General features: G+C 41.3%; 2 pseudogenes; both read right to left on the bottom strand.

The window, feature by feature from the left end:
- Window positions 1-9,381: 9,381 nt before the first annotated feature.
- On the bottom strand, window positions 9,382-10,343 carry LOC102859708 (annotated as a pseudogene).
- Window positions 10,344-10,822: 479 nt separating this feature from the next.
- LOC102860113 lies at window positions 10,823-13,270 on the bottom strand (annotated as a pseudogene).
- Window positions 13,271-14,054: the final 784 nt, after the last annotated feature.

The raw sequence follows: 14,054 nt of genomic DNA, 5'->3' as shown, positions 1-14,054 counted from the left end.
TGATAAATGGAGAAGAGACTGAGGAGAAGAGATTGAAGAGACAATTTCAGCTTGCTCAGCTTCATAATATTCTTGACACCAGCAGTCAGGAAACCAAAAGACAAAATGCACTGGGAAGTCAGGTGTCAGGGACCTCTCCAAACTGCTAAAGAGTAATGGTGTCAATGTAGAGACTAAGGTATACCTGCCATGGTCTTCACAATTACTTGTTATGCACCACAGAACTGGGAAATGACTAAGGATGACAGAAGAAGAATCAGTGCCTTTGAGTAGTGGTGCTGGAGAAGAGTATTGAACCTAGTATGGACTGCCAAAGGAACCATTTTGTGTTGGAAAGAGTGAAACCATCTTCTCCTTAGAGTCAAGGTTTTTAAAGTTCCATCTCACATACTTTGGGCATGTTCCAGAAGGATCAGTCCTTGGAGAAGAGCATCATGCTTGGAAGGGTGGAGGGACAGCACAGGAGAAGAAGACCCTAGATGAGATGGATTGGGATTGACATGTAACTGGGGTAATGGGGAGTAGGTGTGTTAAAGTCATTAAGACAGGCTCAAGATAAGGCAGAGATCAGAGCTACTGTAGTTAGGTGTCTATGAGTCCCAGGCAACTTAATGACACATAACAAAAAAAAAGAAGTCCCTCTTGATAACATGTCTAAATTAAATCATCATCCGTGCCTCTAAGGAGCACCTCTGCTGCAGGAGTAACAGTGTAATTGGGGATGCATGCAGAAAAATCTCTGTGAAGATGGGAAGTTACATGTCATTCCCCTATAGACGTGACAGTTACATGTCATTCCCCTATAGAATGCCAGATCTCAAGATTTATGCAGTACTAACCAGTTCTCTGCTGTACATAGGGTTGCTGTACATTGCAAGTGACTCAATGGCATATAAAAATAATAACATACTATGACAGGTTTGGAAGAAGGAGTGGCATCCACTTCCTAAATAACATGCCTCCAAAAACCTTATGAACTTCGATAAATGTCAATAGTTGTAGAGGGCCTTCAGGCTTTTGGTTCATGTGATTGCTATGAGTCGTGCTCGACTTGAAGGCGATCAACAACAACCAGTTCTCAAACCAACATCATAGCTCTTCAGTACTTTGGAGAGGTCCCTGACAGCAAAGTTCCCTTCAACTCCCAATAGAACAAACAGATATGTCTTGGAGAAAGTACAGCTAGTGTTTCTTAGAGCCAAGAATGGCAAAGATTCATCTCAAATACTTTGAACATATTGCTACAATGGAAAAGGACATCATGCTTGGAAAGCTGGAAGGTGAACAAAAGAGAAGACCCTTAAAGAGATGAACTGACATAGTGACTACAATAATGGGCTCAAATATGCCAGAGATGATGAAGATGGTGCAAGATAGGACAGGGTTTGATTCTGTTGTTCATAGAGTCACTGTAAGTCATACTCGACTTGATGGTACACAACAACCACCACCAAGTCTTAAGGGGTTCTATGGCTTAATGGTAAGGAGTCACCCTGCCAACTCAAAAGTATGTTGTTAGAATCCACTAGCTTCTCTGCAGGAGAAAACTGAGCAAGGTCCTCCCATGTGATTTACTGCTTCTGAAAACTGCTGGAGGATCAGTTGTTAGTTCAAATTTGACGGTACATACAAAACAACAATAACTAGGTTTTGTGTTTTCAAGAAATAATTGTGTAACTGTGAGAGTCAATAAAGGTGTGGTAGTCTTTTCATCTGGAGTAAGGATCAACAAAAGGCCCACCCACCAGATCCTGTTTGCCTACACAATAGGCTTCCCACCCAAGTTGATTGTAAAAGATATCAGATACAGTTAATCAGCCTACTCGTGATTGCAAACAGAATTAGAAACGCCCAAAAAGTTTACCCCCAGCTTTCAACTAAATCACAAACATTTACCCACCAGGATCCAACTTCACCAAGCATCCTTAACAGTTAACACCTTTAAGTGATTAACACCCTTGTTATTAGTGGTCAGGAAATAAGGAGACATATTGCACTGGGAATTCTGCAGTTAGGGACCTTTCCAAATTATTGAGTAGTGATGTCAGTTTGAGAACTAAAGTGTGTATGATTCAGGCCATAGTCTTTCTGATTTCTAGCTATGCATCTGAGACCTGGACAATGAATAAGGAAAACAGAAAAAGAATTGATGCCTTTGAGCTGTGGTGTTGGAGAAGAGCACTGAACATCCCATGGATGACCAAGAGAATGAATAGATATGTTTTGGAGATGATGCAGCCAACATGCTCTTTGGAAGCAGGAATAATGAGGTTTCACCTCACATACTTGGGACATATTGCTAGAAGGTGCTATTCCCTGGAGAGGAACATGATGTTGGGAAGGGTGGAGGGTTGGCAAAAGGAGAGGAAGACCCTCAATCAGGTAGATTGACACAGTGACTGCTGCAATGGGCCCCTGTGTCTCAGGAAGTGTGAGGATGGTGCAGAACAGGTCTAGGTTCAAATCTTTTATTAATAGGGTCGCTATGAGTTGTACTCGACTCAATGGCACCTAACAACAAGGATCAGCAAACCCTATGGGCCTACTAGTTTATAGCCTACTTTTTATGGATGATGTACATGGCTTTTGTACATTTTTAAAAGAATTGAAAACAAATTAACAGAATTTTTATGAACATTTATAAAAATTATATGTAACTCAAATTTCAGTGTCACTCAAAGTTTGACAGTACATAACAACAACAGAAGAGAACAGTCAGGAGTTCAAACTTGATTTTGAAAAGGTCATGGCACCAGGGATATAATTTCAGATATCAGGTGGATCCTAGCTGTAATTAAACAATACCAGAAGAATGTCCACTTGTGCTTTATTGAAAGGCATTTGACTGTGTGGATCATACTAAATTATGGGTAAAACGGAAAAGAATGGGAATTCCAGAACCCTTAAATGTACTTATGCAAAACGTATACCTAGACAAAGAGTCTGTTGTGCAAAGAGAAAGGAAACACTGTTGTTGTTGTTAGGTGCTATTAAGCTGAGTAGAACCCATAGTATCCATATGAACAACAAATCTGAACCCTGTCCTATCCTCTACCGTCCTCCCAATTCTTGACATATTGGAGCCCTCTGAGGCAGTCACTGTGTCAGTTCACCTGAGGATCTTTCTCCTTTGCCAACTCTTTACATATCCAAGCATGATGTCCCTCTCCAAGGAATAGCCCCTCCTAGCAACATGCCTGAAGTATGTGAGGTAAAGTCTCATCATCTTTGCCTCCAAAGAGCACTTTGGATGCACCCTCTCCAAGCCATAATTGTTTCTTCTTTTGGTAGTCCATGGGCTGTTCAGCACTCTTCTCCAACACCATAGCTCAAAGGCTATAAATTATTCCGTCATCCTTATTCATTGACCAGCTCTCAGATGCACAGCAAATGATTAGAAAAACTACTGCCTGAATCAGACTCACCTTAGTCCTCAAGCTGACATCATTACTCCTCAATAATTTGTAGATGTCCATAACTGCAGACTTTTCCAGTGCAATTTGTCTCCTGACTTCCTGATTGCTGGTACCAAGAGATCCAAGTACGGTGACGTAATTGACAGTTTCAATATTTTTCCTATCTATCATGATTCTGATGCAGGCCATGGTCTTTGCAATCACTTTATGCATCAGAGAGTTGGACAATGACTAGGGAGGATAGAAGGAGAATTAATGCCTTTGAGCTGTGGTGCTGGAGAAGAGTATTGAATATACCAAGGACTGCCAAGAAAACAAACAGATTCATCCTGGAGAGGGTTAAACCAGGCTACTCCTCGGAAGTAAGGATTCTAGGGCTTCGTCTGACATACTTTGGACATATTGTAAGGAGAGACAGGTCCTTGGAGAGGAACATCCTGCTTGGGAGGGTGGAGGGACAGCACAGGAGGAGAAGACCCTCTATGAGGTGGATTGATTCAGTGACTGGGTAATCGGAATGGGTGTGTCAGAGGCAGTGCGATTGGCACAGGATAGAGCAGGGTTTAGAGCTGTTGTACATAGGGTCGCTATGAGTCGCAAACGACTCAATGGCACATAACAACAACAACAACAACATCATGATTCTACCTATATAGGTCCAGTGGTAAGTATTTTTGTTTTCTTGACATTGAGATGCAATCCATATTGAAGGCTGTATTCTTTGATCTTCAGTAAGAAGTGCTTCAAATCCTTCTCTCTTTCAACAAGCAAGGCTATGTCATCTGCATAATGTAAGTTATTGATGAGTCTCTCTCCAATCCTGATGCAGCAATTCAGAAAGCAAGAGACTTATTGCATTGGGCAAAGACATATTTGTTTAAAATTTAAAAAAGATTATTATTATTGTGTAGGTACCATGAAATTGGATCTGACTGGTACTGGTACAGGAGGAGATTGTCCCTCCTTTTCCAGCAGAGCATCTGGTGGATTCAAACTGCATACCTCTGTGATTGCAGTTCCGCTTCTTGCCACTAGGCCACCAGAGCTCGCAAGGCAAAGACATCTTTAAAGCTTTGGTTTTGGATTTGGGGGTTTTTTGGTTTATTTTTTTAATTGACATTTTAATGAAAGTTTATCGAAACTTTGGATTTCCATTCATTCATTGTTGCACAGTTTCCTCCCTGCTCACCCCTTCCCCCAGATGGTATTGCTCTTTGAAAAGTAAAACAAAACAAAACAAACAAACTTTCATTATTGTACAATCCCTCCCTCCCCAGTCCACTCCCCCATGCAGCTCTCATTCTGGACTCTTGTAATGAAAATTATAGCTAATCATATATTGCTTTTAAACAGTTTTCCCTCATCTGTTTCAACGCCATATACATTATCCCCTCTTTTCTTAGATTCCCCCCAACCCCGATGTCAGTCCTGATTTACAACAGTGGCATTAGGCAGTATTTTTCCCTTTGTGACTGAGATATTTCAGTCAGCATAATGTCATCCAGGGTCACCTATCTTGTATAATATTCCATGAGTTCCTTGTTTTTCAATGCAGCATAGTATTCCATTGTGTGAACATGCAACAGTTTCTCTATCCATTTGTTTGTTTTTGGGCACTTGGGTTGTTTCCAACTCTTCGCTATTGTGAACAAAGCAGCAATAAACATAGGTGTACATATATCTGCTTGGGTGGCAGTTATGATTTCTTTGGGGTATATTCCCAGGAGTGGAATTGCTGGGTCAAATGGTATTTCTATTTGGAACTTTTTGAGAAAGCGCCATACTGCCTTCCGTAATGGTTGCACCAATAGTGAATAAGGGTTAGAATTTCTCCACAACCTCGACAGCATTTATTGTTTGCTGTTCTGTTAAATTTTGTTGATATTACTAAGGTGGGATATCTCATAGTTGTTTTGATTTGCATCTCTCTTATAGCTAGGGATTTTGTACATTTCTTCATGTGTTTGTTCCCCATCTGGATGTCTTGTTTAGTGAAGTGTCTATTCATATCCTGTGCCCATTTTTCAATTGGACTGTTTACCTTTATCTTGTTGTGTTGCTCGAGTATTCTATAAATTCTAGATATAAGTTCCTTATCAGGTAAGTCATTACCAAATATTTTTTCCGAGTCTGTGGCTTCCCTTTTTACCCTATTGGAGAAAGTTTTGGATGTACATAGAGATTTTATTTTTAGAAAGTCCCATTCATCTATTTTATCCTCCCCTGTTTGTAGCTTTTTCAGGATGCTTGGAAGACTGTTTATGTTGTAGATTGAGACTTCTAGAGTTCTTCCAAGCTTTTCTGTAATGAAGTTTATAGACCTTGATTTTAATCCTAGGTCCTTGATCCACTTTGAGTTGGGTTTTGCGTATGGAGTGAGGTTTGGATCTTGCTTAAGTTTTCTGCAGATAGTTTTCCAATTTGCCAACACCATTTGTTAAAAAGGGTGTTGTTCCCCCACTTAACTGATTTCAACTCCTTGTGAAAAATCAGTTGTCCGTAGGTAGAGGGGTTAAAATCTGAGTCATCAATTCTATTCCATTGATCTATGTATTTGTTGTTGTACCAGTGCCATGCTGTATTTATTGACCACCATGGCAGTGTGGTAGGATTTGAAATCCGGGAGTGAGATGCCTCTTACATTGTTTCTCTTTTTAAGGAGTGTTTTTCTTATTCGGGGCTTGTTTCCATTACAAATGAAATTGGAGATTACCTTTTCCATCTCATTAAAGAATGGAATTGGTATTTGTATTGGGATTGCATTGAATGTGTAAATTGTCTTTGGTAGTATTGTCATTTTTCACAATATTGAGTCTTCCTATCCAAGAGCAAGGGATATTCTTCCTTTTCTCCAGATCTTTTATTGTTTCTTGTAGTAATATTTTGTAATTTTCTTTGTGCTTCTGGTTAAATTTACACCAAGTATTTAATCTTGTGATTAGCTATTGTGATGGGTATCGTTTTTCTTAGGTCCAATTCTGTATTCTCTTTGTCACTGTAGAGAAATCCAAGTGATTTTTGTATGTTGATCTTGTATTCTGCCACTTTGCTGAATTGGTCAACTGTGTCCAATAGTTTTCTTGCTGAGTCTTTAGGGTTTTCTAAGTAAACTATCATATCATGTGCATAGAGAGATAATTTTACCTCCTCTTTGCCAATTTGGATACATCTTATTTTCTTCTCTTGTCTTATTGCTTGCTACCTCTGAGTCTTCCCATACAATATTGAACAGGAGAGGTGATAGTGGGCGTTCTTGCCTAGTTCCTGTTCTCAAAGGGAATGCCTTTAGTCCCTCTCCATTGAGAATGATGTTGGTTCTCTGGTTTGCATATATACTTTATACTATGTTGAGGAAATTCCCCTCTGTCCCTATTTTGTTGAGTGTTTTATCAGGAAAGGGTGTTGCGTTTTGTTAAAGGCCTTTTCTGAACAAATTGAGAAGATCTTGGGGTTCTTGCTCTTTGTTTTGTTAATGTGATGAATCACACTGATTGTTTTTCTTATGTTGAACCATCCCTTGCATACCTGTTATGAATCCCACTTGGTCATGGTGAATTATTTTTTTTTATGTACTATTGGATTCTATTGGCCAGGATTTTATTCAGGATCTTTGTATCTATGTTCGTGAAAGATATTGGCCTATAGTTTTCTATGTTGGTAGTGTTTTTACCTGGCTTTGGTATCATAGAATGAGTCTGGGAAAATTCCATCTTTTTCTATTTTCTGAAATAGTTTATGTAGAATTGGTGAGAATTCTTCCCGGAATGTTTGGTAAAATTCACTTGTAAAACCATCTGGTGCAGGGCTGCTTGTGGCTGGAAGTTGTTTTATTACCTTTTCAATATCTTCTTTTGTAATGGGTCTGTTCAGGTGTTCCATTTTAGTTTGTGTCAGTTTAGTTAGGTTGTGAATTTCTAAGTATTTGTCCATTTCCTCTAGGTTTTCATATTTGTTTGAGTATAGTTTTTCATAATATCCCATTGTTAGCCTTTCTATTTTAATTGTTTCTGTTGTGACCTTGCCAGGTTCGGTTTTTATTCAAATTATTTGTTTCTTTTTCTTTGTCAGTTTTGCTAGGGGTCTGTCAATTTTATTGTCCTTTTCAAATAATCAACTTCTAGTTTTGTTGATGGTTTCAATAATTTTTCTGCTTTCTGTTTCATTTATTTCTGCCCTAATTTTTATAATTTCAGGGTTTTTCAGTGAGTGTCAGGTTTTCTTGCTGTTCTTTTTCAATTTGTTGGAGATGTTTGGTCATTTCAATCAATGGTCATTTCCCCCTGCCTCTTGATGTGTTTGCTTATTGCTGTAAATTGATCTCTGATTACTGCTTTGGCTGTTTCCCTGAGGTTTTGAAAAGTGATGTTTTCATTGTCATTTGTTTCAAGAAACTTTTTAATTTCACCTTTTTTTTCTATTACCCACTCATGTTCAAGCAGAGTGTTGTTCAGCCTGCCAAATGAATGTTTTCCTCCTTTATTCTCTTGTTACTAATTTCTAATTTTGTAGGTTTATGGTCTGTGAAGATACTTTGTATTAGTTCTATGTTTTTTTAATTTATTGATGCTTACCTTGTGACCTAAAATGTGATCTAATCTCAAGAATGTTCCATGCACATTGGAGAAGAAGGTAACTGCTTTTTGGGGGGTGCATTAGCTTAAAAATATCTATGAAGTCAGGTTGGTTTATTGTTTGGTTTAATTCTTCAGCATCTTTGTTGAGTTTCTTTCTGATAGTTCTATTTTTTTCTTGAAAGTGGTGTATTGAAGTCTCCAACTACTATAGCAGTGTTGTCTATTTCTTTTTTCAGTTTTTTTAATGTTTTATATAATTTGCAGCTCTATCATTTGGTGCATGTTGTTGCTGTTGTTGTTGTTAAGTGCCATTGAGTCATAGGCAACTCATAGTGATCTTATAAGTGAAAGTCCTCAAAACTTGTGTGACTTTCATCCTTTCTCCACGTTCATAGGGTTTCTGGAGGCAAGCTATTTACAGAATTGGATGCCACTCCTGCTTCCAAACTTGTTTTAATCAGGGAGCTCCAGCAAACACTGTTCTCCGTGGGTAACCATTATCACTTTTGACACAACAGTGTCACAGTGTTCAGCTTCACAGCAACCATAAGTTGCCTCTGGACAGCAAGAGGACACACCAGGACTATTCGACCTACAAGAATGTTTGACCAAAAATAATTAAAAACAAGTCTGAGGGCCATAGATTAGAGTCACCCACCTTTGGCTTGGTAGCACCACTTTCGGTTCACTAGGTCAACTGGTCTCTCTCTATGTTGTTAAGCGCTGTTGAGTCGTAGGTGACCCATAGTGACCCTATGAACGAAAGTTTTCAACACTTGAGTGAAGTCTCCAACTCCTGTAGCAGTGTTGTCTATTTCCACTTTTAGTTTTGTTAGTTAATGTTTTATATAATTGCAGCTCTATCATTTGGCACATAGATATTAATTATTGTTGTGTCCTCTTGTTTTACTGACCCTTTAATCATTATGTAGTGACCTTCCTTGTCCTTTGTGATGGTTTTTGCATTGAAATTTATTTTATAAAAAATTAATATAGCTACTCCTGCTTTCTTTCTGGTTGCCATTTGCTTGGTATATTTTCCCCCCTACCCTAATATTTTTAGTCTTTCTTTGTCTTCATTTTTCAGGTGTGTCTCTTGCAGAGAGCATACTGACGGATTTTTTTTACTTTTTAAAATACTGGTTTTATTTCACATGTATATTTTTGTTTCCCCACAATTTCCATTTGTCTGACCACTGCTACTACTTTGTCCTATCATAACATTCTATACATACTTAAAACCAAAGCAAAGGGTGGAGTTCCATCTTTAAAAACTAAACAGGCATTTTGGACAACACATTCCTGGCAAAGAAACCTGGACAACATTTATCAGACACGGTAGGGAAAGTTCTCACTCAGCTTTATAAAAAAGGACAGCCAGATATCAACTGTTACAGAAATGTAATAAGGCGGAAAATTTTAACAAGCGGGTTTTTTTAAAAACAAACGGTTTTAACAAGCTATTTTCTTAAAGAGACTTCCTCCACTGCCAGAGATCTTGAATAGCCTCCTTGTCTATCTTCCAGAAGCAATTCTTTACATAATTGATGAATTTGGCTTCCACTTTGGGAAGAGAACCACCTTTTTTTCTTTGCTTGCATTTTTGCTTTAATGCCTCCTACAGAACTAGGTCCTTTTGGAGTTTTGGGAGTTTTTTCCTGTTTTTTTAAAGATTCTTGTCCTTCATGGACATTCATTCTTGTCATTCATGGAGTTGATGGTTTTGAGTCTTTTCCATTCTGGTTTGATTTTTGTGCATTTTTGGCTGGAATATCCCATATAGATTTCTTCACTGGTTCTTTTTCTTCAGCCTTATCATCACCAAACTCATCATCATCATCATCTTCATCCTCATCATCGTCATCATCATCGTCATCCTCTTCATCAGTGGCAAGTTTCACCTTTTTCTGTGGAACTTTATTACCACCTGCAGAGGCAGATCTCTTTCCTGATATACTTAAGAGTTTCACATCCTCCTTCTCTTCATCATATGACTCTGCATCTTCCTCCACAGCTACTAAGTGTTGTCCACTTATATGCACAGGCCCTGAGCCACACTTCAATCATAAGATGACAAGTGGTGTTATTTCAAAGCCCCCAAGCAAAACTGTTGGCTGTACAGACATTTTCAAAGATGCCAGTGTTACTTTAATTGGACTGCCTTCACAATTCATTGCCTCTGCTTCAACAATGTGCAATTCATCCTTTGCACCAGCCCCTAAACTGACCATTCTTAAAGATAATGGTACTCATTGCCATCATTATCAACCTTAAAGTGATAATCTTTATCAGCTTTCAGTTCACAACCAAAAAGGTAGTTTGGGGGCCATAGGGAGCTCATGTCCATATCCATCAAATATTTCACGGGTTGGTGACTCACGTTTATGTGGGAGATGATGGCAATAAAACAACACTGTTGTGAAGAACAGCTGCAAAGAATGGAATCACAGCAGGGCAGATTTTGGTTTTTTTTATCCTATCTGCTGCTCCTTTTCTCTTCAGTGGTACATTTAAATCATTCACATTTAGTATGATTATTGAGAGGCATGGTTTTATTGCTATAATTTTGTTGATTTTTTTTTGGTGGTATTACTGGCTACTTTGGTCCATCCTGCTTTCTGTGGCACCTCTGCAAGAAGGATATCTCTCAGTGTTTCCTGCAACACTGGTCTTGTTTTTATAAACTCCCTTAGGTTCTGTTTTCCTGGGAATATCTTGATCTCTCCTTCATATTTGATGGACAATTTCACTGGGTACAATATTCTTGGTTGACAGATGTGTTCTTTGTGTCTTTGATATATGTCATTCCATTGTCTTCTTGCTCTCATGGTTTTACTCCCTGGCCTCATCTTTAGCTTGCTCCTTTTCACATAGTATTTGGATCAGATCCTTTCCTTTGTCGTTCTTAAAGTCCTCACATTTGGAGGTGTCATTTCTCTCTAGACAGATGCCCTGGTTCAATTTCACTTGTTTGATTTCTTAACATCTGCTTTTTCCCTTAACGGTAACTACAGTTGAAGGAGACGGTATAGGAAGGAGTGTGCGATGTTTCAGGGCTGGTGCTGTTGGATGGGGTACTGGAAACATTTCTAGGAAGCAAGCTGGGCTCCATAGTCGTCTCTGAAATTGTAGCATTGGTTGGGGTGGTGAACACTGTGGAGGCTGGGGAAGTCTGTGTCTCCATAGAAGAGTTCACAATTCCAGAAACTGTGGTGACCACAGAGGTAGATGTGATGTTGCCTGGAGAGTCTGAGGAAGAAGAATGGGCTTCTGAGGTCACACTGCTGTCCTGAGAAACAAGGTTGGGGCTGGGACTTGCAGGAGGACTTGGGGTTGTGGCTTTCAGGTTAGATGCATTTGTAGGCAGCACAGAAGGTGTGTCTGGGATAGAGGGCTCTGTGGAAGGACCAGCAGTGGAGTTGCTATGTACGAGGCCAGAGCATAGCAAACTCAGCAGGCAGAGAGTGTCCAGCCCCGTGGCAGTCTGGGCCCCGCGAGCCCGCCCCTGTGGACCAGCAGCATCCTTCCCACACCGCTCCCCAAGCAGATAGATGCTGGGAAGAGGTTGGTGATCATCCCAGGAGAGGAGCTGCTTCCTGTGTTAGCCCGGTGCTTTTAGCTTCTCTGCAGCCTGGCCGGGGAGACCCTGCCTGCTCACTGCTAATAGCCAGACAGTGGAGGTGGAGCTGTCTGGCTACCAGCATGGGGAGTACTGTGGATTTCCCCAGTCAGCCACCCACCGTCACCAGGTGAAAAACTTTTCTCTTTTGTCCAAAGTCCTCTGAGAACTTCTTCACTTTCAGAAGGTCGTTGGCATTCACAGTGGGCCGAGTTGTGGCCAAAGACTAGAGCATGTCTGACTGCAAAGGCAAGAGCATGCAGCTGGGGGCCAGGCACTGGGTCCCCAGCCTCCCCTGAGGTAGGTCACCTGGCCCAGCTCCCTACAGTTGCCCATTTCTTCCTGAGTGTCCCCCATGACAGGGACCCCCTCTGAGACTTCCTGTCACTTCTAGCTGGACCAATTTTCTGCTCTGAAAACCTGAGCATCCATCTCCTCTCTCACCAGTTCCTTCTGTGCAAAAGAAGCCAAACTCATGGCACACGCTACTCATGCAAACCATAGGCTCTAAGAGTTTGTCACTAGGGGCGTCCATCCAAGTCATCTCCATAGCCCTTGGGTTGCCTGGTGAGCACGGGGTCAGGAGGTCATCAATCATAACGCTAGGGTTGGTGCGGGAAGGGCCACAAACCTTCTTGAAGTGTGCTGCCCACTGTACTTTGCAAACGGATTGCATGAGAGAGTCCCGCACAATGATGCTGAAGTCTGCACCCGAGTAGCCTTCTGTTTTCCGGGCCAGCTCGTGGATGTTGGCATCTGTGAGGCTGTGCGGTGTGCTCCCCAAATGCAACTGGAACATCTGGGCCGGGCAGCTTACTCGGGCAACGGGATGTAAATCTGCTTTTCAAACCTCCTCCTAATGGCTGAATCCAGTACCCACGGGGTATTTGTGGCACCAAAAACCAGAGTGCCATCATTGCTGTTTCCCACCCCCTGCATCTGGCCCAGGAACTCTGTTTTGATCCTGCAGGCAGCCTCACTCTCGTTTTCGTTTCGGGACCCACACAGGGAATCCACCTCATCGATGAAGATGATGGAGGGCTTGTGCTGCCGGGCCAGCTCAAACAGGTTCTTTACCAGCTTCTCACTCTCTCCCAGCCACTTAGACATCAGATCCAAGGAGGACACAGAGAAGGTGGACTTGTTGGCTTCTGTGGCCACAGCTTTGGCCAGGTAGGATTTCCCTGTGCCAAGGGGTGTGCTTGCCTGTGAACAAGTGTGGGAACTTAATTGGCAAAATGACAGCTTCTTTGAGGGCCTCCTAGGCCCCCTCAAGCCCAGCCACGTCATTTCACTGAATGCTAGGCTTCTCTATCACGACAGCACCCATCAGTTGCTCTTGCAATTTCATTTTCTCTGGGTTATCCCCTTCACTGTCACTATTGCTGCCTTTGCCCTCACTCTGGCTTTCCTTGACCGGCTTCTTGCCATGCTTCTCTTTGTTCCGTAAATAATCCTTCAGCTTCTCCGCCCGTTCCAGCATGCACTTGGCTCGGATGCTCCCCTTGGCCTTGTCGCTGTGCCTCATACTTGATGGCGTGCAGGACATATTCCAAGGCATGCTGGTAGAGTTGGAGGGCCTCCTCGTAGTTCTTGGCTTTATCCTCTTCGGTAGCGTTCGTCACGAGATCAATGACTTTCTGGAGGGCTGACATTGTCATTTCATCTCCTGGGTCCGCCTCACACCCTGCGGTGGAGAGCCGAGGTGCTGCGTCCGGTGCGGGGTGCACGAAGGGTCGGGCTGAGGACAGGCAGGGCGGGCCGCGAGCAGCTGGAGCTGAGACCTAGGTGAGCGAGGAGCGCAGGCCAGAGCGGTCAGTCCCGAGGAGGGCGGCTGCCCCCCGGCGGCCACGGCTAACAATTTGTGCAGGAATTCTTAAATGAGAATTTAACTTGCTGTGCAAATTTTCACCCAAAACTGCTATTCTAAAGAATCTTATGATAAATGTTTATTTTAACCTCTTGTCAAAAATCAGTTGTCCATTTGTGGCTAGATTTAATTATTTTCTAGTTTTATTACAGTGATCTACCATTGAACCAATATAGGCTATTTTTATTCTAGTGGTTCTACAATACATTTTGATGTTAGGATGTGTGAGGCCTCTTGCTTTGTTCATCTTCAATACTGCATCGGTCATCTGAGGCTTCTTTCCATATGAACTAGTCATTAGTTTTCATTTAATGAATATCGTTGAGATTTATATGAGGATTGAATTGTATCTATAGATTGCTTTAGATAGCATTGACATTTTTCACTATATTTATTATGGTCTTTGTCTATACATTATTAAATTAGAAAACAAAACCATGAATAAGTCTAAAATAATACCCAAATATTGAAATTCAAATAACATACTTGAACATGGACTACTAGGAGAACAAACAGGTTCATTCTGGAGAGGGTTAAACCTGGCTGCTCCTTGGAGGCAAGGATTCTGAGGTTCT

Source organism: Elephantulus edwardii, unplaced genomic scaffold (genome assembly GCF_000299155.1).
Source record: "Elephantulus edwardii isolate Elephantulus edwardi_28Jun2011 unplaced genomic scaffold, EleEdw1.0 scaffold00619, whole genome shotgun sequence".
Taxonomy (NCBI): Eukaryota; Metazoa; Chordata; class Mammalia; order Macroscelidea; family Macroscelididae; genus Elephantulus; species Elephantulus edwardii.
This window is presented reverse-complemented; position numbering and strand designations above follow the sequence as displayed.